The sequence below is a fragment of the Mesoplodon densirostris genome, chromosome 4 (assembly GCF_025265405.1).
Source record: "Mesoplodon densirostris isolate mMesDen1 chromosome 4, mMesDen1 primary haplotype, whole genome shotgun sequence".
Taxonomy (NCBI): Eukaryota; Metazoa; Chordata; class Mammalia; order Artiodactyla; family Ziphiidae; genus Mesoplodon; species Mesoplodon densirostris.
In genome coordinates, this window is record NC_082664.1 from 38507451 (window position 1) to 38534371 (window position 26921).

At 47.0% G+C, this 26921-nt stretch overlaps 1 protein-coding gene across 1 annotated transcript in view; it reads right to left on the reverse strand.

Moving 5' to 3' along the window:
* Positions 1-17795, reverse strand: part of PLEKHG3 (pleckstrin homology and RhoGEF domain containing G3) — a 42692-nt gene extending 24897 nt beyond the window's left edge. Inside the window, exon 1 of the mRNA XM_060096007.1 lies at positions 17601-17795. The gene's annotated coding sequence lies outside the window, so the exon portion shown is untranslated. The remainder of the gene's footprint in view (positions 1-17600) is intronic.
* Positions 17796-26921: the final 9126 nt, after the last annotated feature.

The window sequence follows — 26921 nt, forward strand, 5'->3', positions numbered from 1 at the left end:
GCAGCCTTGTGGGTGACACAAAGATGAATCACCCACAGAGCTCGTTCCCAAGAGCTGATATTCTATCAGGAGAAACAAGACAAGCACATCAATAACAAAAGGAAGCAGGGACTTCCCTGCTGGTCCAGTGGTTAAGACTCCGTGCTTCCAATGCAGGGGGCACGGGTTCGATCCACGGTTGGGGAACTAAGATCCCGCATGCCGCGTGGTGGGCCAGAAAAAAAAATAATAATAATAACAAAAGGAAGTAGAGGGTGGTGTTGGAGCCATATGGGAGGTCAAGACAGCCTCCAGTCTGGGAATCACTCAACACTTCCGAGCATGATGCTAGGCCCTAGGGATACTGAAAGGAATAAGACACTGCCCCTGTCTTTGAGGAAGAGAATTCTAGAAGGAAAAATAGTCATATCTGGGGAATTCCCTGGCAGTCCAGTGGTTAGGACTCCGCACTCTCACTGCCCAGGTTCAATCCCTGGTCAGGGAACTAAAATCCCACAAGCCACACAGCACCCAAAAAAGTAATAATAATAATAACAAAATCATAATTTAAAAAATAGTTATATCAACAGATTATCCACAAAGCAGTGCCTCAAGTGCTGGTACAGGAGTCCACATAAACTCTGCTGACAGAAGAGGGAGTAGCAAGTGCCACCTGGGGGACCCGGCAGCTTTAAAGGAGGTGAAGTTTTAGCTGAGTCTTGGATGATGAGTAAGCTTCTGCCAGGTGAAGAAGAGCTCTGAGGGCATCTGGTGCGAGGGTGGCAGCATGGGACAGTGGAGTCCCGAAAGGACCTGGACCACTCGAGGACCTGGGGCGTCTGGCAGCAAGTGGCGAGGTTGGAAGGCAGGCCGAGGACAGACCGAAGGAACTGTGGGGGAAGGGCACACCTGGGCCAGGCCTGGAAGAACCACCACCGAGACTCCAGGAGACAAGGTGTGAGAAACTGCCCTAAAAAGGTACAGACCGCCAGGTGGGGCTATGGCCTCAGGGATCTATACAGCCAGAGTGTTCATGAAGAATCCAGAGGCCCAAGAAGGTGTGGACTGTTTACAGAGAGCTTCAAGGAGGGAAGAGACAGTCAGGGAACATATGCTAGAAAGAAGTATGACACCTATCCCAACCCCTGTGAAGGGGGAAGAAACGAGGCCCCCAATAAATGTGGAGATATGAACCTACACCTAAATGAAATGCTCCTAAAAGCAGGGGGAGGACACCAAGTCTAGAAACTGAGATACCAGGGCTTAACCAGAAGGGAATCTCCCACTGTGATTCCAGAACAGCAGCTCCCAGCTGGCCTGGGGGAGCAGTCAGTGTACATCTTACCTGAGGGTTTTTCCCTTCCCCAGGTTCTCACTTTCCCTCCACAAGCAAATTAGAAGTAGGAAGGCATCCCCAAACGCACCTTGGTCTCCAATTCCAAGCAAGAGCACCCAGACCCGGAAAAGTGCATAAATGTGAGCAGCCCCCTTTTAATGAACTGCTACCATCAGTCATGCACCCTGGTCCTCCCTGGCCCTCGGGCACAACAGCAAGGGAAAAGCTCCAACCAACACCTCCTCTTTGCCCTGGAAGCTGACCTTGGGCCTGGCACCTGACCCAGACATGTTAGGAAAGTGGATTTTCCAAGGCAGGGCTTATAGTCTCACACAACAAGGTCAACTCTCAAAGGCAGCCAGCCCTTTGCAGAGCAGGGCCTCTTGCACCACCCTGTCCCCCAGGGATCCCTATCCCACTGCAGGAGAGAGGGAGAGGAGAGGACCCCTCTCTACCCCACAGCACCTGCCCCCACCCCCCAGGTCCCTGCCTTCCCTTCTAAGGGGCCTCAACCAGGGAGGCCCGAGAAAACTCATCCAACCAGTTCCCTGGTGGGAGGAGAGCAGCTTTCTCCCTCAGCTGAGAGGTTACACAGACCAGACTTCAGACAGGGGGGGCAGCTGTCACCAAACCCCAGATACTGGGACGAGCGGGTACACACATGGCATGGAGCGGCATGGCCCAGGCAGCAGAGTCCTGCTGCTGGAAAATCAAGGCCTTGATTCAGGGTTGAAAGTCAAGCCGAAGCAGAGTGGCAATCTGCTTCCTGACCTCCCTGCTCCTGCAGCCCAGAGCTCTGCAAGTAGTGGGCACTGCCCCGGCCTGGGCACCAGGGAAAAGACAGGGTGGGTGCGGAAGAACTTCCTTTCACCTGCTCCACTGCCACCCCTTGCTTTTATCCAAAATAACCACCCTCTGTGGATTCTGAGAAAAGGAAACTTCAGGAAGAAATGGGAGATCAACTCTGCTTTTCCCAGTATGTGCTGGGTCCCTCTAGGAACAGCCCCGTTCTCTCATCACACGACTCCGAGTGTTCAGAGATCAGAAGCCCCTCCGAAGCCCCTCGCAGAACCTCTTGCAGGCGCCTCTAAGAGGAACACAGGATTATCTTGCTCTTACCTGGCCTCGGTGGACAAATCCACTGGAAGAAGCGAGGACAGGATTAAAAAGAGACCAACTCTCCTACACCCATCCTTAGTTTCTGAAGCCCCAAGGGAGAAATTTACCTTTTGCTTTTACCAAAGCCTGTGGCCAGCCAGATTTTTCACAGGAGAGTTTGGCAAGACTTGGAGGCCTGGAGTTGGGATAGTCCTGGTCATGCCCCACTCACACCCCCTGGCCTGGCCCAGCCCGGCACCTGCCGCTTTTCTCAAAAGGGCCCCCATCCGAGCACCAGGAGAGCCGCGTGGGGCCGGGGAGCTCCATTCTCCCTAAGCACCAGCAGCCAAACAGTTAACAGGCTTGGGGCGAGCAGAGAGCTGCCACCAACAGCCTTGGGGAATTAAAGCGCCCGCCGCCTCCTGCAAAACCTCTTCAATAAACGTCCTATTCAGATTCAGTTGCGCGTGTGGGTCATACTTTCTGCATTTCTTTCATTCCTGACTCCTGGGGGGCCCCTAACAGAGGAAATGGAGCTTCCCACCCCAACTCAGCAGGTCCCTGGCTGGGTGAGGACCCAGGTCACAGCCGGGCAGGTGAGCGCCTGCCAGCCGCTGGGGACATGCAAATATCTATAGCAATTAAAGTCAGGGGACACTAACTGAAGGAAGTCAAATACTGAAGACACTTGAACAAAGCCAGATCATTCAGCAGCACAACAATAACCCATTTATGCAGCTCCTCCCTCACCCCAGGACCTCAAAGCCTGAGGATATTAACCCTTACAAGAGCCAGGGGCAGAGGGGAGGGGCAGCAGGCAAGGATTGGGTATTATTTCCCCGTTTTACAGATCAGGAAACTGAGGCACAAGTGGCTCCCAAGGTGCCGGACTGGACTAATATCAACGAGCATTTTATTAGGGTGGGGCAGGCATTGTGCTAAGAAACACATCCTCTAGGAGCTCTCCTTACCATAACCACATGAGGCAGAGCCATTTACTCACTCCCCGAAAGCCGTGCAGCAAGGCAAGTGGGAAAGCCAGGGTTTGCTGGAATTCCAGTGCTTGTCACCATTCCCCAACCCCAAAACCATGGGGCCAAGAGATACAGCCAAAGACGAATGGAAAGGTGCCATCCTTAGCCCACATCATGGGAACGCCCGCAGGCACTTTCTGCCCTTTTACAAGTAACACTATGCTCAGAACAAGTTCCTACAGCATGGGGCAACCTCAGAAGGAGGCCAAAATGGAGTCACCTGGGAATTCATAACTTGCCCATAGATCCCTCCAGAAACCACTTATGTGACGGCATGTGACCCAGGGGCCAGCACACAGATTGCCTTCTCTACCGAAAGCTCATAGCAGGAGCGCTAATCTACACAGCAGACTCATTGAGTGGGCAAGCGTCCTAACCTATTTTCTGTGTGTGCTGTCTTCTTAACTCAATCACAGCCTCCTAAAGGTAAGGACCAGATCTTCCCAGGGTTTTGTGCATTTTCTTCCCCCAGGGCTTCTGGCACTCAAATCCCTACTACTGATTTTAGCAGCTGTGGAACTCATGCCAGAAGAAGGCTGAAGCATACAGGATGGATAGTATTTTCTGGGCTCTTATAATGGGAGAAAAAGACATCTCCAGTGGAGGTCCAGAAAAAGGTTTGGGGATGAAGAGGCAAACTGTTCACCTCTGCTGCCTGGTCAGACTCAGCCCAGCTGAAAGTTGCAGCATCGGGGCTCAGATGACTTCCACCTAAAAACAGGACTACTCAAACTCACTCAAATTTATGGACAGTATAAACCACATGCCAAGTGCTGGGGACGTAGCAGTGAATAAGACAAGTCCTTACTGGGGACTTCCCCAGCGGTCCAGTGGTTAAGAATCTGGTGCTTCCAATGCAGAGGGCACGGGTTCAATCCCTGGTTAGGGAACTAGGCTCCCACATGACACGTGGGGTGGCCAAAAAAAAAAAGACAAATCCTTACAATCATGGAGCTTACATTCCAATATGGAGGAAGGTCACAAAAGGTAAACAAATAGCTAATATATTTCTGCATAGCAATGCGTTAATAGTGATAAGATAAAACAGAAGAAAGGCAGTAGGACTGAGGGGTGGAGACATTTAGGGAGGCCTGGGAAGGCTCTGAAAAGGTGACTCTTAGGCAGAGACCTGTATGACAAGAAGCAGCCAGACATGCAAAGTTCCTCTACCAGTCTTTTCCTCTATCCCACCTAAGCCACTCACCCACACATTTGATATGTCCTAGACCTCATCATCCCAATAAGTGCAGACTTCCAAAATACCTTGCTTTTAAGCATCCCACTCTTTGCAACCCAATGAAGAGGAGATCAGTTAAAAATTACAAACCACACAATAAAACAAACCATGACAAGCGAGTCAGAAGATGGAAGAAACTGGTACTCCAAAAGCTAGAAATAAAAGAAAAATCTGAAAAAGACTTTGAAAAAGTACTGAATGGAAATAAAATACAGTTGACCTTTGAATAACATGGGGCTTAGGGGCACCAACCCCTCACACAGTAGAAAATCCGCATATAACTTTACAGTCAGCCCTCAGTATCCACAGTTCTGCATCCGCAGATTCAACAAGCTGCAGATTGTGTAGTATTGTAGTACATATTTATTGAAAAAGATCCACATATAAGTGGACCCACGCAGTTCAAACCCAGATTTTTCACGGGTGAATTGTATACAATATTGACATTTCAAACCCAATAGGTATGTTAAACAGAAAATCAAATACAGCTAAAGAAAGAATTAGTGAAATGGAAAAAAACACTGAGGAAATTATCCTGAAGTAGATGCGAAGAATAAGAAAATATAAACATTAAGAGACAGAGGTCCATAGATTTCTTTAGGAAGAAAAAGGAAAGAATAGGGGAAAGGCAATTTTCAAAGAGAGAAAGTATATGAATTTTCCAGAACTGAACATAAAACATTTGTCCTCATATTGAAAGCACAACTAAGTTAAATTTAAAAGAAGTTCACATTTAGACACATCAGCCATAGTATAAATGCAGAACATCAAAGACAAAAAAGAACACCTTAAAGGATTATAAGGAAATACCATGAACAACTCTATGCCAATGAGTTAGATAAGTTAGATGAAATTCCTAGACAAATCTTTAGAATGACATAAGCCAATGACTGACTCAGGAAGAAACAGAAAATCTGAAGAGACCTGTTAATAAGTAAAGAGACTGAACTAAAAATTTTTAAACTTCCAATAAAGAAAAGCTCAGAACTAGATGGCTTCACTGGTGAATTTACCAAACATTTAAGGAATTAATAGCAATTCTTCACAAACTTCTCTAAAAAACAGTGGAGAAAGGGACACTTAACTCATTCTATGAGGCCTGTTATCAAGACAAAACAAGATATCACAAGAAAAAAAACAGCTACAGTCCAACATCCCTTATAAGTGTGGCTGTAAAAATCCTCAACAAAATACTAACAAACTGAATCCAGCAACATATAAAAAGGAATATACACTATGACCATGTGAATTTATCCCAGAAATACAAGATTGGGTTAACATCCAAAAATCAATTAATATAATTTTAAATATTAATAGAATAAAATATAAAAACCACCTGATCACCTCAATAGACCCAGAAAAAACATTTGACAAAATCTGACACCCTTCCATGATAAAAACACCATACAAACTAGGAACAGAAGGGAACAGCCCCAGTCTTACAAAGAACAACTACAAAAAAACCCACAGGCGTTTCATCTTAATGGAGAAAGAAGGAATGCTTTCCCCCTAAGATTAGGAATAAGACAAGAATGTCCCCTCATGATACTTCTACTCAACACTGTACTGGATTCTAGCCATGAAAATTAGGCAAGAAAAAGAAATAAAAGACACTCAGATTGAAAAAAAAGTAAAACTATCTCTATTCATAAATGACATGATCTTATATATAGCAAATCCTAAGGAATCCACTAACAAAATGATTAGAACTAATGAAAGAGTCCAGTAAGATGGCAGGATACAAGATCGATACACAAAAAATCATTTCTACTCCTATATACTAGTAGTGCACAATCCAAAAATGCAATTAAGGGGAATTCCCTGGCAGTCCAGTAGTTGGGACTCCACGATTTCACTGCCAAGGGATCAGGTTCAATCCCTCGTTGGGGAACTAGGATCCTGCAAACTGCATGGTACAGCCCACCCCCCCACAAATGCAATTAAGAAACAAAACAATCCCATTTATAACATCAGCAAAAGCATTAAAAACTTTGGAATATATTTAACAAAAGGAGTGTAAGACTTGTATACTGGAAACTATTGAAAGAAACTAAAGACCTGAATAAATGGAAGGACATCCCATGTTCATGGATGAGAACACTTAACATTCTTAAAGTTAGCAAAATTGATATACACACTCAATCCAATCTCTTTCAAAATTCTAGCTGGTATTTTTGTAGAAATTGACAAGCTAATCCTAAAATTTGTATGGAAAAGCAAGGGAGCCAGAAAAACAATCCTGAAAAAGAACAAAGTTGGAAGACTCACAGTTCCCAATTTCAAAACCGACTATAAAGCTATAGTTACCAAGGCATAAAAACAGACATATAGATTAATGCAACAGAATTGAGAGTACAGAAATAAAACCTCATATTTACAGTCAATTGATTTTCATTAAGGGTACCAAAACCATTCAATAGGAAAAGAATTGTCTTTTCAACAAATGGTGCTAGGACAACTGTATATTCACATGCAAAAGAATGAATTTGGACATCTAGTTCATACCATACACAAAAATTAAGTCAAAATGGATCATAGACCTGAATATAAGAGCTAAAACTATAAAACTCTTAGAAGAAAATATAGGGGTAAATTTTTGTGAACTTGGGTGAGCAATGGTTTCTCAGATACAATAGCAAAAGCACAAGCAACAAAACAAAACAAAAATAGATAATTGGACTTCATCAAAATTTAAAACTTGTGTTTCAAAGGGCACTATAAAGAAAGTGGACTAGATCATTTCACAATGTATACAAATATTGATTGAATCATTAAGTTGTACACCTGAAACCAATAATGACATATCAATTACACCTCAATTTTTTTTAATTTTTAAATTAAAAATTTTTTAAGAGAGAATGGGAGAAAATATTTGTAAATCTGATAATAGACTCGTATCCAGACTATATAAAGAACCCTTACAACTCAACAATAAAAAAAAAAAACCAATTTTAAAATGGGCAAAAATTTGAATAGATATTTCTCCAAAAAACATATACAAATGGCTAATAAGCACAAGAAAAGATGCTCAATATCATTAATCATTAGGGAAATGCAAACCAAAACCACAACTAAATCTACTTCCTACTCACTCTAGGATGGCTAAAATCAAAACCATGTTCAATAACAAGTAATGGTGAGGATGAGGAGAAATTAGAACCGTTGCACATTGCTGGTAAGAATGTACAATAGGGCTTCCCTGGTGGCGCAGTGGTTGAGAGTCCACCTGCCAATGCGGGGGACACGGGTTCATGCCCTGGTCCAGGAAGATCTCACATGCCGCAGAGCGGCTGGGCCTGTGAGCCATGGCCGCTGAGCCTGCGCGTCCGGAGCCTGTGCTCCGCAACAGGAGAGGCCACAACAGTGAGAGGCCCACATACCGCAAAAAAAAAAAAAAAAAAAAAAAAAGAATGTAAAATAGTGTAGCCTATTTGGAAAACAATTTAGCAATTCCTCAAAAAGTTAACTTGTAAATAATCATCTCCCAGTAGGTCATATAGAAGCTAGGGGATCTATATGCTGCGTACAAAAAGTTGTACACAACTGTTCATAGCAGCATTATTTATAATACCAAAAAGTGGAAACAGGTAGAATGTCCATCAACTGATGGATGGATAAACAAAATGTAGTATACCCATACAATGGAATATTATTTGGCAATAAAAAAGAATGAAGAACTGATAACATGCCACGACACGGATGACTCGAAAACATTACGTTAAATGAAAAAGGCTAGTCAACAGAACTATATATTGTATGAACTCATTATGTAAAATGTCCAGAACAGGCAAATCTAGAGAGATAAAAGTAGATTAGTGATTGCCTGGGGCTAGGGGATGGAGGAAATAGGAAATGATTGCTAAAGATACAGGGCTTCTTTTAGGGGTAATAAAAATGGTTTAAGATTACATAGTGGAGAGAATTCCCTGGTGGTCCAGGGGTTAGGACTCCGAGCTCTCACTGCTGAGGGCCCAGGTTTGATCCCCGGTTGGGGAACGAGGATCCCACAAGCCGAGCAACAGGGCCCCCCGGACAAAAAAAAAAGATGCGGGGATAGCGGGGGTGGTTGCACAACTCTGAATATATACTAAAAACCACTCTACATGGGTGAATTTTAAGATATGTGAAATATATCTCAATAAAGTTATCAATCAAATCTTAACGGTAACAAGTCAGCAGGAAAAGCATAGACTGTTCAATAACTAGTACTGGAAAAATTGGCTATTCCTCTGGAAAAAATAAAATCAGTTCCATCTTACAATGTTGAGTGGTTCTCAACCTTGGCTGGACATAAAGGTCACCTGGGGCATTTCATAGCCATGCCTAGGCTCCACCCTGAGATATTTTAATTTTATTGGTCTGATCTGAAATAAGGCTCAGACAACAGTACTTTCTTAAAAAGCTCCTCATGAGGCTTTAATATGTAGCCAGAGTTTAGAACAATTGTCACATAAAAGAAATACATTCCAGGTGAATTTAAAATGTAAGTGTGGAAGCAAAATTCGAAAAGAAAATATACGAAATATGTTTCTGTAAAATCAGAGTAGGAAAAGATTTCTTGAACAAGACACAGAAAGTATGAACAAAAGACTGGCAAATCTGGCAACATTAAAATTAAAACTTCCTTATGAAAAATGACATTAATAAAGTTAAGGCAATCCAGAGCTATATGTAATGAATATAACCTACAAAAGATTATTTATTATCATTTATTTAGCATACATAAATATATATATATATATACTTTTTAACTCCTAAAAATCAAAAAGAAAATGGTAATTAAAACTCTGAAAAAGTACCAAGAACCTCTAACTTGTCACAGGGTGGGGAGCTGGGAGCAAGGGAACAGATGTTGGAGACTTTTAACTGCATTACCTTTCAAGGTTTGAATCATATGAATACATTACCTGGTTAAAAATTATTTTTTTAACGTAAAGGGCAAAGCCTCACAGAATAATAAACATGGCTAGCCAATAAACATGAAAAGTGCTCATCCCTATCTTTAATCAAAAGTGCTTATTTAAAAAAACAATTTATAAATTAATTTTAAAATACCATTTTACATCTACCAGATTGCAAGACACAATCCAAATATTAGTGAAATAGGGGCTCTCATGTTTCTGGTAAGAACATAAATTGGTTACAAATCACTCAGGGACATTATTTGACCATATCTTGAAAAGCAAAATTTATAACCCAGTAATCCCACCACTGATATACATGGTAGAGACGACTGGCACATGGATGATAAATACAGTTATTAGTTATAGTGGTGAGAAAATGGAATCAACCTAAATGTCTGTCCATAAGGGAACTGTAATATTCAATAGAAACCATATAACAGTTCACCGAATAAACTAGATTTAAATATTTCAACATGGGTAAATCTAGACAACAATGTTCATTCAACATGATGCTATACAAGACAAAATTAAAACAGCATGAAACTATAAATTACTTACAGACAACAGTAAAAAGTATAAAAACATTCATAGAAATGATAAACACCATATTCAAGAGAATGTTACTTCTGGGGTGGGACGGAGGGAAGAGAAAGCTATTAGAAAGAAAAAGAAAGCTTCAGTTGTATCTGTAACATTCTATCTCTATAATAAATGAGAGAAGTAAATAGGATAAAATTACCATTTGCCAGATCTGGATGGTGGGAACATGGGGGTAGGGGTTCCTACACAGGGGCGGGCCCCGCCACCCTGGAGACAGACTGGAACAACCAGCACGGAGACTGCACAGCACAGCATCTTTCAGCAGCGCCCAGAACCAAAACAAAGGAACAAAAGCTCCTGACGGAAAGAGGCCTGGGATTTTTGAAATGGCAGCTCCTCCCTATCATTTTCTGGCCTCAGCAAGTGTTGTGTGGCACCCAGGTAGGTGCTTAAAATGTAAATGTATTGAAGGCATTCTTGTTTCCACTGAGGCAAGCGCCCTTTAGGATAACTGTCAGTCTGCTATGGGTGGAGCTGAATTAAGTTTGGGCCCATCCTGGCTCCACAGTAACACAGTAAAACCTTGACTAGCCGGAACTCCTGCAGAGAGAGCTGTCCGAGAGCCATGTTTTCAAGAGTGTGCCCGGTTTCCAAACAGTCTGGGGTAAAGCTCAGTGCACGTGCTCCAGAGTCATTTAGAAGTTCAGACCTCATCCCTGCCAAGTCTTAGCTGAGAGATCTCAGAAAAGTTACCTACCTGGTGTGGGTGGACTCAGTTTCCTTATCTGTAATTGAGGGTACCACCACTTATTTTTTGCCTTGTTGAGAGGACTAGTGATATTACCTAAGGGTCAACACTTTTAAAAACTTTAGTCAATCTGACTGGGCCATCTTTTAAAAACATGTTACACGCTTCCTTCCCTGCCTTCCTAAACAGTCAAGGGAACATCATTTAACCTTTTCTTGATGACTCAGGGTCACAATTACCAGCAAAGCATCATTTATCAAAATAATGATCCCCCCAAGGGCCAAGGCGTGCCAAGCCATTTCCCCTAAATAAATGACCCGCGGCTCTTACGCTCGTGCTTGCTTTGCATAGTGTCTTGATCTCTGTCCACTCTCAGTGTCAACTCTCAGTTGCATTGTGGTCATTTTTCCTCTCTGTGCTGGTCTCTTTACACTCTCCTTTGCTGCTTCCTTTCAGTTGTGGGCTTGGAAATAGGATGACACAACTCCTATATAAGAGTTAAACAGGGCTTCCCTGGTGGCATAGTGGTTAAGAATCCACCTGTCAAGGCAGGGGACACAGGTTCGGGCCCTGGTCCAGGAAGATACCACATGCCGCGGAGCAACTAAGCCCGTGCGCCACAACTACTGAGCCTGCGCGCCACAGGTACTTAAGCCCATGCGTCTAGCGCCTATGCTCCGCAACGAGAAGCCACCACAATGAGAAGCCCGCGCACCGCAACGAAGAGTAGCCCCCACTCACCGCAACTAGAGAAAGCCCGCGCTCAGCAACAAAGATCCAAGGCAGCCAAAAATAAATAAATAAAATAAATTTATTAAAAAAAAAAAAAGAGTCAAACAGGGTCTTAGGGAGCTGGTGTGAAAAACATGCAGGAACTTGAGTCCTGGCTGATCTGGAGACCTTCTTGGCTCCATGCAGATAAGCAAGGCTACTGGGTGGCCATGTTCTGAATAGGGTAGGAGAGGTGTTATGGGATACTATAGGACATATTATGGGATGAACTATATTCAAGACTATAAGCACACCCTACCATCCACTTTGGACACAACACTCATGCGGGCAAACTCTCAGCAGGCCCAGGAGGACTGGTCCCAGTGACCCCAGGCACTCTTTCACTTGCCCAGGCTGGAGGAATACAGAGCTGCTTGCCCCTGTGCCAGAGCAGCTGACCACAGGTTCAACTTCTTAGAATCTTATACTCTATCCTAGATACTTCCAGACAGGATTAGAACATTTGTGAAGAGCGTGAAAATTTCTCTAATTCCTAAAGGTTCATCACACAGTAGGGTTTTACTTATTCAACAAATATTTATTGGAATCCTACTATGCATCAAGCACTGGGGATGTAGCGATGCACAGAGTAGAGACCACAAGAATACTGGCTCTCTTTTCCTTTCAATAAACACTTGACATCTATTGGTCAAGAACCTCTGATTTATGTGTGCGCGCGCACACGCACACACACACACACACACACACACACAGTCTCCTGGCCTGGGGAGTAAAGGATATGACTTTTTAAGAGCTTCCAGTACCTGTAGAACCCATCTTCCCTCCCGAGATCCCGTTACCATAGTGAAATAGACTTCACTCCTGTAGCATCTCTCCCTCCAGTCTCAGCCAAACTCCAGCAACAATCAGAGCAACCCCTAGTACTCTCAAACTCTATCTCCCCAAAAGGCTACATGCACAGTTACCACTGTGCCCATCAGTACCTCATTCAGGTCCTGTGGTTGGCCCAGAGTCTGCTCAGCATGAAACAGAATTTGAGAGTCCTTAAAAATCCATTCCTTGAGCTTAAGCCAGGAGGGCTCCCTCCCCAAAGGCCAGCAAGAGAACTATAAGAAGCCCCATTCTCCCTTGGCTGGCATTCCCAGATGACAACATCCCACGAAGGGCTAGGCTTGACCCCCACCACTGACTTCTTCCTCTAACTCCATGGAACAAAAACTGGGGCAGATGAGATCACCAAGCCCAGACTGCCCTCAGGGTGGGACCCCAGCACAAGCTCATCATGCCCTGTTGATGACACTTTACCTTGTTCTCCATGCTCTGTGGGTACAAAGATGACTCAAACAGAGTCCCTGCCTTCAGAGAGCTGCTAATCAAAATAAGAATAGAGCAGAGACCCTGTTAACAAAGCCAGCCTTTATCCCAGACAGCCAGCACCCAGAGAGCTGCCAGCATCTCTGGATGTACGTCCTCCTTCTGATCACAGGTTAGCTGACCCTACCCAGTTTTCATTCTCCTCTGACTTGAGGTCACCCAACATCATAAAGCCCGTGCGCCACAACTGTGGCTGTTTGGACCTTCCCAACCACTTCCTCTGAAGCCATATTATATGTAGCTTTACCTGGTTTCCAGGCACCAACCGGCAAGCCCGGGAAGCTCCTTCACCACAGGGCCCGCTTGGCTGTCCAGCTCCTGCTGGATGGTGACAGGGCTCTTAGAGGGAGTGGTCTGGCTGATGACACTCCCCCAGGACCCGCCCTCCACCACCCATCCTTGCTTCCTGAGCCAGGGCCAGGCCCCCAGGAAACGGCTCACCGCAGCTTTTGACCGCAGGCTTTGAGATCAGGTCCCTCCCTTTAAGGTCCTGGTTCCAGCGGAGAGGGGAAGAGACTCCTCAGATTGCCTGGGTGGAAGCAGTGCAGAGCTGAGCAGAGTCCAGCCAGACTCTGAGCACTCATAGTGCCTGTCCATTCTGTTACTCAAAATTCTGGTCCATGGTGGACACTTCTTTTTTTTTTTTTTTTTTTTGCGGTACGCGGGCCTCTCACTGCTGTGGCCTCTCCCGTTGCGGAGCACAGGCTCGGGACGCGCAGGCTCAGCGGCCATGGCTCACAGGCCCAGCCGCATCTTCCCGGACCGGTGCACGAACCAGTGTCCCCTGCATCGGCAGGCGGACTCTCAACCACTGCGCCACCAGGGAAGCCCCATGGTGGACACTTCTTGAAACTTTTTCTGGGGCTGCCTCTAAGCCTCCATCAGAATCCTCTTGCACCTCCGCAGGCTCTCCTAAAACAGCTCCACCCACCATCTGCGCAGCTTTCCCCTGCCCCTCCCTCGTTTTCACCATCCCTTTCTCTCTCTCTCTCAGAGCGTAATTTATCTACAGGACGTTGGGGGAGGGGCAGATGGGCTTCCCAGCTGTGAGGCAGAGAGGCCAGGAACCAAGGTGTGATTCATCAGGGCTGCCTGGAAGCAAGGGGAATTCCAGAGCAAGGGAGGAGAGTCAGGGCTGCCCCCAGTTCACCCTATCAGCAGGGGAAGCAGCACACACACCTGGGAGGCCCACATCCTCAACCCCCCAGAATCTAGGATATGGTTGAAAAGTCTCACCAACTAGAAAGTCTGCACTAACTAGGGTTTCTATTTTCACCTGCCTCTAATTCCCCACTTGCCTAATTCTTGAAACGGAAAGCTTTTCATTTAGCAATGGCATTAAATATCTTGGGCTACCCCTGCAGAATTTGGTTGGAGAAATAACAAAATAAAAGACTGTCACTTACTGATGACCTCTATAGGCTCTGCTAAGCCTTTAACACACATTAGCTCATTGTTCAGTCTCACAAAACCATATGTGGTAGGTATGATGACTAACTCCATTTTACTGGTGAGAAACACAGGCTCAAAGGAGTTTAGCACCGCAGTGCTAATAAGCTGTCAAGCCCTGCAGTGAGTTGCTTGAACTGGGTTTCAGGAAAAGGAAACCAGTGATGAAGGGAAACTCCTCCTTCAGGTATTATCAAATAGCCCTTCCTCGGGATGACCCCCAGACCACCCCATCTAAAAATGCCACCTCACCCCCTCCATGACAATTCACACCCACCTTCCCTATCATATTGCTCTGCTTATCATTAACTTGCTTTCCACTATCTATCTTGCTTATTGACAGCTTCCCCCCACCAGAAGCCAGCTCCATGAAGTCAATGACTGTCATATATTTTGTTCATTGCTGTGTTCTCTGAGTCCAGCATTCATATATAGTAGATGCCAAAAAAACCGTTGAATGAATGAATGAATCCTTTAAAATAGAACTAAGAAGTGTGAGTGTAGGAAGAAAAAGAGCATGATCCACCCATTCAGGGGAGGAAAGATGAGAAAAGATGGTGAGAGAATCTGGCAGAGGCAAGTTGGGGGCTCCAGATGGGACCTACAAGAGGAAATGAAGGTCTGCCAGGTCCCCTGTGGACTCCAGTAAAGCCTTCCTGCTGGCAGTAGTGATTTCCAGCTGCCAGGGCCCCAACCTGAGGGCTTCTGCTGGGGAGGGTGGGCTTACAACCCTGAAACAAAGGCCTATGGACATGCAGCTGGCCAGAGAGGCAGGACTGAGCAGCGGCCTGGGCCAGAGTGGCAGCCTGGGATGGGGAGAGGGGGGCAGATGAGGAGCTGAAGACAGCCTTCAGTGCAGCTGCAAAGGCAGCACCCTCCCAACGCCCAGAGTCCTCTCAACCCTCAACACAACAGGGAATAGCGAGTTGGTCTCCCAATTAACCCTCCAAAGTCAGCGCTCGGCCTGGGCTTGTAGCAACCCCCAGACTTGGAACCAGAGCCTTCACAAGGTTCTGAGAGGAGAGTGGAGGTGAAGGGGCAAGCCATACATCTGGAACACAGCTCCTTTTCCCCTCCTGCCCTGGTCATGCCTCAGGCCATGGCCTTTGGCCACCTCCAGGGTAAACACAGTGACCCTGGGAGAGCTGTGGATTTGGTAAGGCAAATGTTTACCCTGGAGCTATGACAGGCCAGGGGTGTAAACATCCACCATTGGCTCCTGGTATCTACCGTCTCCTTGTGGCACACATGGGACGTATCCAGTAAATTGTAAAGCTCTTGAGGGCCCCTCCTAGCCACAGTGAGCCCTTCATTTTGTATAGGAGTTTATGCAGCACTTTCTACGTATGTGGCTTCCTTTGATCTTTACCACAGCCCCTGTGAAGAAACGCAGGCAAGTACCCAACTCTACTCATGTGGAAACTGAGTCAGAAAAAAAGTATGTGACTTGCTCAGGTCATGTTGGGAAAAGCATGGATTAGACCATGAGGAAATCTGAGTTCTGGTCCCTGTTTGGCCAACAGGAGCCAGGCTCCAGTCACGTCACATCTCTGGGCTCTGCTGCCTGCATGTGTAAATGGCATAGGCACATGGGAGGTGCCTTCCAGCCCAAATGACTCTAGCAATCTGATGCGATACAGTAGAGCCAGGACTAAAGCGGAGGCAAAATCCTGTGCTGGGCTCCCATGCCTGTGCTCTTCCCACTCTCCCCAGTGTGTCACTTCTAATAAAATGCAGTAGAAAAGCCCAAGGCAGCTCTTAAGCAAACCACTTCCTCTGCTTCTAGGACTTGGTTTACCCCACGCAGACTCCCTGTCCCACGCAGACTCCCTGTCCCATCCCCAGAGCAAGACATCCAGGGATCTAAGGGGTTGCCCAGCCTTCTGGGAAGGGAGTGGGGACAGCAGAGACAGAGGAGTATTAACAGCAGGAGATGAGATGAGGCATCCCAGGACCACAGGGAAGAGGGTGAACAACAGAGGGAAGGGGTCCACCTTTTTTGGGTTCTTACTTCCTAGGTTTTCTGCTGGAAATGGTTAGGGTGAAGTTACTCCCAGCTACGTCACTCAGGATTCCATTCCCAGTCCAGCAAAGGCGAGGCTAGAAAGGCACTTGCCTTAAGGGAGGCCGGCAATGTGCTCAGTGGGGAGCCCTCGAGGCTGTCATTACTCTCCCTCATTATTTCTCTGAGCAAGGTTGGTGTGACTGAGCTGCGTGCAGAGGCAGGGCTGAGGAGACTCTGGGAACCCCCAGTCCAGGGTTCCCTGTAGGACGATGCAATCCGGCTCGCCTCCTGGGAGCCCCAGAACAGGAGACAGGCAAGTGACTTCGAGGGTGAAACTCTTACAGTGACCGCTATAACACCGCCCCACCCCAGGCCACACCCCTCCAGCCTCCCACCATTACATTTCCCACTCCGTTCTTTCTTTTGTTTTCAAAAGCAGCTCCAAAGAGTAAAAGTAGCTACCTAAAAACGTCTTGAAATTTTCGAGTTTGCACGCCTCCTCCTAGCGTCCCAAACCAAAGGGCTGCGAATAAGGAGAAAATCAACCAAACCGGTTTCGGGAGTGGGTGAGGTCGAGGGAGGCAGTGGCAGGCAGTGGTTTCTGTGCTTTCGGCTCCCCGACACCCCATTGCTGGCACCCACTCTAACCCCTCCAGGACGCGAGCTGAGATTCCCAGAGCGAGTACTGTGTGACACCAACCCGGAACAGGCTGCTGGCGCCTTTGGGCTCCCGGGACCAGAGGCTCGGGTCCTTCCCCAGAAGAGTCCACCCCTCCCGGGCCCACAGTCCGAGGCAAGGACCAGCCCTCGGGCAAAAGAGCGCGCAGTGGGCGCGGGTGGGCGCCGCCTCGAGGGCTTCCCGTGTTTCAAACTGCGCCTCTTGGGAGTCACCGGGCGCATTCGCTCCTTTCGTTTCCGGGGTGGGGGCTAAAGGACAGAAAAATGTCTCCTTGCACGAGCCTCCCGCGCTCCAGCCCTCGGCCTGGAGGGTCGCCCTGGGAGGAGCCCACGCGGCCCCGGGCCCCTCTCTGCCGCTCCGAGTCCTCACCCCGCAGGGGGCTGGGGCGGGTGCCCGGGAGGGCGAGGGCTTCAAAACCACTCCGGGCACTGCCGCTCGGCCCGCTGCGCCCGCAGAGGACGCGGGGAGAACCGACGGACACTCACCGAGCAGCGGCCGCCCGGCTGGATCCAGAACGCACGGCGCGCGAAGCCACCCAGGCGCCGCCGCAACGCGGGCGCGAGTTTGAATGTCGCTCCGGGAAGGGGCCGAGGCTGCCGGCCGCTCCCGCCCACCGCCAGCCCCTTAGCGGCCGGGGCGCGGCCAGCTGCGAGCGCGGCCCCCGGCGACCCCAGCCCGCGTGCGCCTTCCAGCGCCCGGCAGGAAGTCGGGGCCGAGCAGAGCGGCAGCAGCCGCGGGAGGGGACAGGGAGGGCGGACCAGGAATTTTTCCAGTGGGTGGAGACTCGGGCCACCGACTGGAATCCCGCGATTGGCGGCTCGGCGGGGGACGGGGGCAACCTCGCGGCGCTGCGAGCTGGAAGCTGGGGTAAAGGCTGCGGCGGCGGGAGGGGGGCTTGCACGCCGCTAATGATTAACGCCCGCGGGTGGGGCGAGCGCGCGGTCCCGGCGGTGTCCGCCCGGCCGAACGCTAGCCGCCCCCGAGCAACCTAGATGCGCTAAGACACAAAGACGCACGGGGTGGGGGTGGGGGGGAGCACTCACAGGGGTGTCACAGACCTGATATCACTGCCTCCCAAGAGGTCACGGGACGGCCAAAACAGCCCCCATTGTACGGACAGGAAAGGGGGCTTCCAAGTGAGTCCTTAGTTGGGATCGGACTTGGGAGTCCTGATCCTACCAGAGCAGGTCACCTCGGCTTTTCTGAGCCAGAAACTCACGTCTTGAATTCCTCACCGAAATTCGGTTCCCGTGACCCTTTACAGATGTAAATCCAAACCTCCGAGAAGCTGACAAGAAAGAGATGAAGAAGCCGATAACTTGGAGGGAGTCCACCACGAGACTGTTAGGTGGGAAAAGCAAGAGGCAGAAACCCGTGTAATAAAGGACCCATTCTGGTAAAACGAAGAGAACCTGTCTCCTGTTCTGTTTTGTTTATTTATTTTTTTTTTTTGCGGTACGCGGGCCTCTCACTGTTGTGGCCTCTCTCGCTGCTGAGCACAGGCTCCGGATGCGCAGGCTTAGCGGCCATGGCTCACGGGCCCAGCCGCTCCGCGGCATGTGGGACCTTCTCGTACCGGGGCACGAACCCGTGTCGCCTGCATCGGCAGGCGGACTCTCAACCACTGCGCCACCAGGGAAGCCGATGTCTCCTGTTTTTATGTCTGTATGTAATCATGTGGGCATCGAAAGGTGCACACCTGGAAAGTGAGGGGCTGAGGGCGCGACAGGGACACTCAATAAGGATCGGCTGCGTTTTGAGCAAGAGCATAAACTTTAAAACCCGAAGTAATTCATCAATAAATGTGCTGAAAAAAAGATGCTGTCCCAGCACAGGACAGGGGAAGAGAAGCCCAGGATGGGAGGAGGGATGGGACACTGACAACAGAACCACTGGGTATACTTGACATCCAGTAGAGGCAAGTGTGTCTAGTAAACGCCTAATATTCACGTTAAAAAACAAAATAAGCAAAAAAAAAAAAAAAAAAAAAAGCCGAAATGCCAGGCAAATGCAAGCCCTAGGTGATTTACAGGGAGGGGAGAGGCGTGCGCGGAAGGAAATGGCTTTCAGGTGACTTTGAAACTGGATCCTGGCGGAGGGTGGGGTGAAGACAGCGGGGCTCCCCTGGCTACCAGCGGCCGGGGAAAGTGGTAGGCGCTGGGCCGGATCGGCCCGGGAAGCTAGACGCACATTCCTCAGAGAGGGAGGGTCGCACATTCCTCAGGGAGGGAGAGCCTCCTCCAGCCTAGCAGAGCACTGCCCTCGCCGACTGCGAAGGTGAAAGAGATTGCGAAGGCGGTGGGGGGTGGGGGGTGGTCGGAGGTAAACAGCAGCCACGGGCTCTGCCAGATACAGCCCGCCAGGCTCCGGGCTTTGGGGGCGGAAAGTGAGAAGCCCCAGTCTCCTCCTGCCTTCCAGAGACAGTTCAGCCTCAGGCTTCTGCCTTTCTTTAATCCTGCTTTCTTCTCTGATCACCCGAATCCTATCAATCCCTTCCTGCCCATCTCAAATTCCAGCTTCCAAAGAAGGCCTCTGACTTAACTAAGCCATCGGTGAGCAGCACCCCTCAGCCAGGGCAGGTAACCGCATTACTGACAGTAATAATAACTGGTTTAGTGAATGCTTACCATTTGTAGGGCTCCTGCTATGCTATTTACAAACATTGCCTCCCTCCATCCTCACCTCCGCCTTGTGAGCTAGTGTTAACGGAAATCAGGTTCATCTGCTTGCTGCTGGAAGGCCAATACTCCAGAGACAAGTGTTGGTTGGAAAGGAAACGTTGCTTTATTCAAGAGGCCGGCAACCTGGGGAGATGGCACGCTCCTGCCCAAAAACCAACGCTAGAGATTCTGCTCACCCAGGAAAGTTTTTAAAGGGAGAATCATCAGGGGAGGGGGGTCAGATTCTTTCTTACCTTCCACTGTGTGCAGACTTTCTTCTGATTGGTTGGTGATGAGGTAACAGGGCAGTGTTCCAGGAATCTTGTGCTCAGCCTGAAGTTACCATCCTCCACCTGGATGGGGGCCTTAGTTCCTGCAGAAGAACTCAAAAATATTGTTATGTGTGTTCCTCGAGTTGGAAACCGGACCCTGCGCCATGGCTGCACTATTGTTTCTTGAATGATCCTCCTGTGTTTCTGCACTCCCTTCCCTGATTAGCAGCTCTTTCTATCTGCCCTTTGGAACTCAAGGAAGATCCAGGACGCTGCATGAAGCCTATTTCCTGCAAACAAGAAATGGAGAACACGGAAAGGATTTGTACCCAGGAGGGCCCCACAGGGTCTTGCTCCATTTCACTAGTAAGTATCCTTATCCCCATTTTACAGATGGGATAACTGAGGATAAAAAGGATCTAGCCACTTGGCCAAGATCACATAACCAGCAAAAGCTGAACCTGACAAGATCCCAGATAGGTCCAACATTTGAGGGCTTACTATGTGCTGGCCATTATTCCAAGTCCTTTATATGAACAATTGCAGTCACAGAAGAAGAAAATGAGGCAAAGTCACACAGCTAGTGTATGGTAGATCTCAGATTCATAATAGGGGAATGCTTCTCTTCACCATTATCTATTCTGCTTTCTTTTTGACACTTGTTATTCAGTTCACGGCTTGATTATAATATCTTGCTCTGTTTCTACTTGTTTTAACGTATATCTTATTTCCTAAAAAGAGTGTAATCTTGCCTTGTGGCAGAAGTCATATAGGATGTACTCAGCAGAGCAATGCTGAACTCAAATGAAATAACCCAAACAGTTTGTGAGAAATTACACAATCTCACTCCTAAGAATAAAACTCTGTCTGGGCCCAGGAGCTCTAGACCGAAGCCACTCCACAGTGCAGAGCCTCTCCTTCCGCGCTTTAGCGGCCTCACCCTCTCTTCTATTAAGTCATTTATTATTATAATAACACCTTGTGCCTCAGTAATGCCTTTAATCCAAGATCTCAAAAGTATTCCAACTCATCTTCAAAGTACCCCCACTGAGTTGGGGAGATGGACATATTTTCCCCCATTTTATGGGTGAGAAAACCAAGACAACACAGAGTTGAAATGACTCACTATGGAAATCAATGGCAGGGTTTCTTCTCCCAGCCCTTCCCCTCCTCCTTCCAAACTCTTGGCTGCCAACATTTGCATCAAAATTTCAAATCCCAGAGACAAAGACCATTGAGTTTTCACAATAAAGGACATTTCCAAACTGTCATCTCAGCTGCTCTATTGTGGTAGACCTCAGGAGAGGGAGGGGATGTAAACACGGTGAAGGTCCCCTGGGGCTCTGTGCTTCCAGCCCAGAGAAGGAGCAAAAGCTAGCTGGCTGGCTGGGTAATGAAATACCAAACTTGGAGGAAATTCCTGTCAAAGGCAACCTCAAAGTCAACCTGTAAACCACCTCCAAACTTAGAGGTCTCAAAGCTTCCAGAGTTTCAAGGTGCATTTTATTTTATTTATTTATTTATTTTATTATTATTATTATTTTTTTTTGCAGTACGCGGGCCTCTCACTGTTGTGGCCCCTCCCGTTGCGGATCACAGGCTCCGGACGCACAGGCTCAGCGGCCATGGCTCACGGGCCCAGCCGCTCTGCGGCATGGGGGATTCTTCCCGGACCAGGTCACGAACCCGTGTCCCCTGCATCGGCAGGCGGACTCTCAACCACTGCGCCACCAGGGAAGCCCCAAGGTGCATTTTAGCAACACTTCCCAAAGTGTGAGTCACAAGCCACAACAACAACAAAACAGATAAATTGGACATCATCAAAACATAAAATTGTTATGCCTCAAAGGACAACAAGAAAGTGAAAAACTGCAAATGATGGGAGAAAGATTTTGCAATCATATATCTGATAAAAGACTGTATCTAGAATATGTAAAGAATTCCTACAACTCAATAATAAAAAGGCAAATAACCCCAATTGTAAAATGGGCAAAGGACCTAAACAGACATTTCTCCAAAGAAGATATACAAATGGCCAATAAGCACATGAAAAGATAATGTCATTAGCCATAATAGAAATGCAAATCAGAAAAACAGTGAAATATCACTTCATACTTTTTAAGATAGCTAAAATCAAAAACACATAATAATAAGTGTTAAGGAAGATGTGGAGAAATTAGAATTCTTATACACTGTTTGTGAATGTAAAATGGTGCAGCCACTTTGGAAAACAGTCTGGCAGTTCCTCAAAAGGTTAAACTTGGAGTTACCATATGACCCAACAATTCTACTCCTTAGGTATATACCCAAAAGGAATGAAGACATCTGTCCACACAAAACCTTGTGCAAAAATGTTCATAGCAGCATTATTCATAATATCCAAAAGGTAGAAACAACCCAAATGCCCATCAACTGATGAATGGATAAACAAAATGTATATCCATATAATGGAATATTATTCAGTCATAAAAATGAATGGGAACTTCCCTGGTGGTGCAGTGGTTGAGAGTCTGTCTGCCAATGCAGGGGACACGGGTTCGAGCCCTGGTCTGGGAGGATCCCACATGCCGTGGAGCAACTGGGCCCGTGAGCCACAACTACTGAGCCTGTGCATCTGGAGCCTGTGCTCCGCAACAAGAGAGGCAGCGATAGTGAGAGGCCCGCGCACCGCGATGAAGAGTGGCCCCCGCTTGCCGCAACTAGAGAAAGCCCTCGCACAGAAACGAAGACCCAACACAGCCAAAAGTAAAATAAAATAAATAAATAAATAAAAGAAATGCATTTCCATTAAAATAAATAAATACTAAAAATATTTAATATACTAAGAATCATTGAATTGTATACTTTAAATGGGTGAATTATGTGGTATATGAAATATATCTCACTAAATTTGTTAATTTCTTTTACATGTGCCATTAATACATGTTCCAGAGTTACCCAGGCTACCTATAATCAAAACCTATCAGAATCCTACCAGAATCTTCGGCGGACAGGACCCAACTATGCATTTCCCCAGAGCCCACTGAATGAAGTTCACTGTGCCTTACAAGACAGTGATTCAAAGCCATGTGGCCCCCGGGCCTCCTGAAATGAGTAGAATGGAGAGTCTGTAACTAACTCTGAAAGGGCAGTGGCCTGGGCAAGGGGCAGTGGGGGGATGGGAGTTGCTTCCTGAAGTTCTTTATCAATAACTTCTTTCCCTCAGTCTGGACTCCTTAAGTGTCAGAAAAATCTGACATCAGAAAGGGGAAGAAAGTATGGGGCAAGGGAGAGGAAGGCTTGTCCCCGCCTTACTACATTCAGGCTCCTAGCCACTGCTGTGGGGAGCTCTTGAAGGGAATGAGCTGTTTGAGTTTGTGTCTGCAAGAGAAACATTTGCCAATCACCTGTGGTGTTTCAAGAACCCCGGAGCGCATGTGAACCATTTCTGGAGATCACTTATGTTCACCTTTGTTATCAGTAGATAAAGGAGCTGTAAGTCAGCATTTACAACACCTGAGAACTGAGAGCTGGAACTAAGACATCAGCCTTTGATGAACTAGGGGTGATTTATACACACACATGCTATTCCTTCTCTGTCTCAAAGGCCAGAAGTTTTTCTATGTGCATCACATCACTACCTGTAGGTGAATGAAGTGTAAACATGGAACAGTCAAGCTTTACCCAGTCTAACGTTAAAGTGAAAGATTTTCTGAGGTGGGTTAAGAAACTATTAGCTGAGATGGTGTTTTGAGTTGTCTGAGTACTTCATTTATCCATGTGGTTAATGTCCTAGAAGACTTGCCACTTCCACCTGAGATTTTTCAGACCTGGGTGTTCATAAAAATCACCTGGAAAGTTTCCAACTCAGAAACAGATCCCAGGAATCTACATTTTTTTAACAAGTGAGTCAGATGCAAGAGAGATCCATAGACCACACTTTAAAAAACATTGGTCTGAATTCTGCTTTGTGTCTTTTCCCCTCTGGGTGCTTCCTCTTTCTCCCCTGAAACACAGAACTCAAGATAAAAACCCTGCAATCCCTCCCTGTGCTCCAAAGATAAAAGGGTATGGCTTTTAAGACTTCATGATGTTGGAATAAATCAGGCTATTATATTTAATCAGATGAAAGAGTTCCACCTTGATTCCATGTGAAATGCTTAATCTTCAACACCTTGGTGACAAGCAGGGCGGGGTGCACCCACCAAGTACTATACTGTAACTTTCAGAAAACAAATTAATAAGAGCTTAATTAGGAAGTCATTGCCCAGTTACTTGCAGATGGAGGCAGTTCTTCCTGACTGTAATTTCAGTTGTTGATGTTTTCCTCCTAGAAAGGGCCTTATGGGTTCCCTGGCTTCTCCATCTTATCCAAAGAGGGCAGAGCAGCTGTGCCAAGGCAACAGTGGAGCCCAGATCTGCATACCCTTCCTCTGGTTTCTGTGCCAGACCATACAGGAAACATGGGTTAGTTATAACCAGATTAGGACAAATGGGACCAGGTCCACCTAATTTCCTAAACCACCGGCATCTCCTCCAGAGGCAATGAAGAATCGACCCAAGGGTGGATGGAATAACTTTGTTTCTCCACCTGAGCAGTAACCAGGCTCCCAGACCCCACTTGGTCCTATCCTATTATTGGCTGCCAGGCACTCCCTTCAGAATCTCAGATCCCTTCATAAGCAGTGCTTTGTGGAGGTCAGCCTTGCCTGCTCTCTTTTTTACTTTCCTGCTATATAACTGCCTTCCTATCAGTCTTAAAGGATTTCCAGGGTTTCTTCCAATCCTGAAAACCTTGGATTCTACCAGCTTAAGGAACCCCATACTGGATCATTCAACTACAACAAACTCTCTTTTCCCTTCACTTCCAAGCTTGTCTTAGGGAGAGAAACCTGGCTTCATAACTCCTGATTCTATGATCCAAATACCCTTAACTCAGGCCTGTGGGTGTCCTCAGCCTGTGGTTGTTATGGGAATAACATAATGCCAGGAGTAGTCAACTATCCTTTGAGGATTGCCCAACAACCCTTTGAGGCAGGTAGTAGTTCTCTCCCATTTTACAGATGAGAACATTGAGGCTCAGAGAGGTCAAGTCCCAGGTCCCAGGTCATGTGGTCCTTAATGGCAGACCTAGGACATATTCCCAGGTCCCTCTGCCCTAAACTCATGCTCTTAACCACCATCAGGCTACCAAATACACTACCCCAGCTCCCAAGGAGTCACTAGACCCAAGCAGAGAAGGTGGAAGCAACTTAAGCAAATTAAACCCAAGATAAGAAATGCAGACTTCCCTGGTGGCACAGTGATTAAGAATCCGCCTGCCAACTCAGGGGACACGGGTATGAGCCCTGGTCTGGGAAGACCTCATATGCCACGGAGCAACTAAGCCTGTGTGCCACAACTACTGAAGCCCGCGCACCTAGAGCCGGTCCTCCGCAACAGGAGAAGCCACAGCAATGAGAAGCCCGCGCACCGCAACGAAGAGTAGCCCCTGCTCGCCGCAACTAGAGAAAGCCCGTGTGCAGTAACGAACACCAAACACAGACAAAAATAAATAAATAAATAAATAAATTTATAAAATTAAAAAGAAAGAAAGAAAGAAATGCCCCCACCCTGTTTTGCCCAACCAAAGTGGTATGAATTGCCTTACAATTCACCAGAAAGCCTCTAGACTCATAAGTGAGTTACAGACTTGTTCCAGGGGCTTGAAAATTGAACGATGGGAGGAAAAGGAGGAATGCGTTCAGGGTCATAAAGCAGATGGGGGGTGGGGGGAAGCAAAAAGTCTCTAAATACTTGTGACGTGACGTCTTAAGCTAGCCGGCTATAAAAGGTGAGGGCCTTTGCCTGGCAACCACAGACTTTTAAGCCCTAATCATAGTTCTGCTGCCTGTTCCCAAGGAATGGTCCCGCTGCTAAAACTCCAGAACATCCTGTCCTGTCTGCCCCAGGGAGAGACAGAGGGAGGAAAACTGAGTTTTACCAAGTGCTGCTGAAGGGAGTGGAGAGTTCGTCTCCTTCCTGCTGGGTTCAGTGACTCCTGCAGAACTGACTCCGGAACTTTCCTCAGCCCCAGCTGTCCTGCATGCCACCCCTCCTCACTAAATCTCACAGGTCCTACCACAATGCTCTCCTTCCCCCGGCTCACCTGCATCCCTGTGGCCCCAGGGAAAGGTACCTTCTCAGACATCCAGACCAAGAATGAGGGCTTTGCAGTCCCTCTGGAAGCAGGATGGTTAAGAGCGCTGACGTTAGGGTCAACAGACCTGGATGCTAACTCTGCTTCTTAGGCAAGCCATTTAACCTCTCTGTGCCTTAGTTTCCTCATCTGAAAATAGAGTGAGTAGTAGTTCCTATCTCATAGGGTGTTACTCAGGAATAAGTGAGAAAATATCTGTAAGGTACTTAGCACAGTTCCTAGTCTACAGAAAGGGGTAATTAATAATGTTATTTTTATTTCTGCTTCTAGGTGTTAGGTTCCCAAGCCCCACACCTCAATATCCTACTTTCCCTAATGCCACATCATGTCAAAGAATCTTACAACTGGAAGAGACCCTAGAAGTCACCTAATATAAGTATTTTTTCCTCTAGGAAATTCTCGCACATATATATCTCTAAGAATGAGATAATATCAGTAAAGTACTTAGCATGTGCCTGGGATATAATAAATGCTTGGTAAATGTTTGCGTTCGTGAGAGTTAATTTTATGTGTCAACTTGACTAGATCACAGGATGCCCAGGCATCTGGTTAAATGTTGTTTTTGGTTGTCTGTGAGGATGTTTCCAGAAGAGATTAGCATCTGAACTGGTGGACTGAGTAAAGTGTATTGCCCTCCCCAATGTGGGGCCTGCATAGAACAAAAAGGTGAAGGAAGTGTGAATTCTCTCTCTGCCT